The following is a 3,211-nucleotide window of genomic DNA, read 5'->3' as shown; positions in this document are numbered from 1 at the left end:
AAACCAACAAAACCCAAGCTTCAATTCATTCAAAAACTCATCAAAACACAAAATCCAATTCAAGCTTAAAAACTTTAAAAACTTAGAAATTAAAACTTGAATTACCTCTGATTATGTCATTTCCCAACTAAATCCTCCGGCTAAGAATCTTTTAATCTTCCCTAGAATCGCTATGCCTCGATCCTCGCTTGAATCCGAGTCCTAGAACTCATGGTTTCTTCGAAAATGCGATCGGGTGTCGAAATGGAACTTTTAGGAAGAGAGAAAGTTATGAACGTTCTTTTTATTTCTTAACAGGTTACTTCAAGCTTAAGTAGCCTCAAGCAAATCCTAATGCTCGGGGTCCCAAAAACATCTCTGGGGGCAAAATAGTCAAAACTTCCAGAATTTCCCCTGATCATACTAACTCCCAATTTATCATCAAGTATTTATTCCCATTACCCAATATCCCTGTAATGTACTAAATACCCCTTGACTCACTCCGAGTCAAGTATGAATCCCATTGTGACTTTCCCACTAGCTTACCTCCTAGGATCATCTCTTGCTGAGTAACCCTAGCATAACCAAATAATAATGAATCACCACACACATATCTCATATATGCCAATATGCCGGAAATGGCCAAAATATGAAAATCACCCAATTAATCAAAAATGGGTTCACATGCATATTTAATACACCTAAACATGCATATAATCAATTGATAACATAATAAATAAATTATGGCCCTCCTGGCCTCCTAATCAAGCTCCTAAACCTTAATAGGAAATTTGGGGCATTACAGAGAGGGACACAATTCGATTCAACATTTTTGAGGCTATGAGGTATCCAAGTGATGTACATGCTATTTACTCTATTGATGTGTTGGATATCATTTCTCGACGAGTCTTAGATTTACAAAATGAAGATTTTTTGGAGGTTGCGTTGAGAGAGCATCTTGTGTTGACCGATGAAGTTTTTTTGATGAGATCATGGAAGTCATAACAGTACTCAATAGTGGTTTTGACAAGACTTTTAAGAAGGTTGCATTTATGGATTTACCAATTTCAAATAGAAATTGTAGCTATCAATTGTTCAAGCTCCTACACTTGAATAGAAGCCACTTCTTGAGCATCTCAGATATGTTTACTTGGGGAAGAACGAAGCACTTCCAATTATAATTGCAAGAAATCTTAACCAAGTTCGAGAAGAAAAATTGATAAAAGTGCTTCAAGATTATAAAACAGCCTGTAACGCCCTGGATAACCAAGACTGTTACACTCTGTGTTTAAAATAGTGCTTAACCTGCTAAGCAAGTCGTTTGAAACTTAAATATGTAATTAAAGACTACGTCAAGCTCAAGTATTAAAAGATTTGGTCAAAAAATGGTTATTTTTCATTAAAATATTAAGTTTATACACGGGATCCCAAAATCAGTTTACAGACTCAATATAAGACAAATAGAATACAATTTGGTTGTCCTAAGCGGAAAAATAGGGTTTAACCCTAGTTCCTCCCAAGCTATCCCGGCCGTGGCGATCGAGCAGGCCGCATATGTACACACCGCCCCTGAAGCTCTCCAACTTTTGGCTGGTCCCGCTTTCTCTTTCCTTACCTGCACCATGTTGCACCCGTGAGCCAAGGCTCAGCAAGAAAACTTAAAACAGCATGCACAGCTAAGCAATAGTATAAAAATAGTAAATATTAATCATCAAACTCAATTAACGATAGGATATAAATAACCAACAAGCAGTAATATTCAATTCAGTCAGGTATGTAAATCAAGCTCATCAGTCAATCAAAATGATTAAGTGTGAACCACACTTCTATTTATTGTATAATACCCAGGCCCAGTGCCCTTAGGCCGAGTCCCCTGGTCTCTTAGCCGACCCCGGCACCCTTAGGTCGGGCTACATTTTGCACGCTTGCTATCGGCTCCCCAACACACTTAGGTCGGTCTGCAAACATATATATATATATATATTCACAATACACAATGCATAGCACATAATCAATGGCAGCGTATACAAGCAAGCCCATCCATATATTCTAAACACATGTATATTCATATTCATAACATATTCAAATAAGGGGGTTTAAACCCCCAATCATAACTCGGGTGTAATTTTCTTACCTCAGGTCTCGAGCAGCAAGCGTATGACAGCCCCAATCACGATCCTAATCCTGAGCCTTTGTTGTATAACCTAGTCATAATGTGAAAGTGGAAAACCAATAAGATACTAAACCATTCAAAAGCTTTGGAATCAAATAATAGCATCTGGGACCTTGAATTATACTAAACCGGGTAGAAAAATCCATCTCGAGCCTTAACATTTTAGTTCCCAAGCTAAAAACCTTAACCTCCCCTATTTTTCCATTTAGGGTTGCAGCATGCCCTTTAGGGCCACGACCTGCTACATGGTCAGAGGGCAAGGACCTCCCTGCTGGAGGACACGGGTCGCAGCATGCTTCCCCATGTCGCAGTGCCTGGGCAAATCAGAGGCGTTTTCAACCCCTTCAAACAGGCGGACCACAGCACCTGAGGAACAAGGTCGCAGCTCGGGCCTCTGAAACCAGAAAACCCAATTTCCTCCCAGCCAAACCCATAAATCTTCGCCCAATTCAACCCCTACTCTCAGAATTAAACCCAGAGTTCATACCATAGCAACATAACCAAACTAAACACCCCAAAACCTACTGAAATTACTACCCTAAACCAGAAGTCATTCAACATCCCAAGGCCAGACTAAACTCAACCTAAACATCTGAATTCCCAGCAAAACAGGACGGAATTCTTACCTCAGTTTGTAGCTTAAATCCTCCAGCTGTTCCTTGTCTACTTCTAGCCTCAATTCTCCAGACTCCCTGCTGAATTTCGAAAGTTCCCCCCTCAAAACCTCAAAACTCTCTTAGGCACAAGAGAGGGAGAGAGAAAACGTGAGTGGTAGAAAGAGAGAGAGAGAGGGAGAGAGAGAAAGCAGCTCCTTAGTTTATTTTTCCCTCTGATTGCTTACCAAGAAGATTCAAGTCCATCCCAAGCTTCTACTAAAGTCCTTAAACCAAGCCTATCCCTCGGCCAAAGGACCAAAACACCCTTAAGCATACCCTTAACCTTAAATGACCCCAAGGGAAAAATCGTCATTTGCCACATTTCCTGCTAATTCCTCGAGTAGTCCTATAAATTCCTAATTAATCTCATAATGCCCAACTAACTACCAAATACTTACCCATT

This window comes from Humulus lupulus, chromosome 4 (assembly GCF_963169125.1).
Source record: "Humulus lupulus chromosome 4, drHumLupu1.1, whole genome shotgun sequence".
In the NCBI taxonomy this organism is placed as follows: domain Eukaryota; kingdom Viridiplantae; phylum Streptophyta; class Magnoliopsida; order Rosales; family Cannabaceae; genus Humulus; species Humulus lupulus.
Note: the sequence above shows the minus strand (reverse complement) of the source record.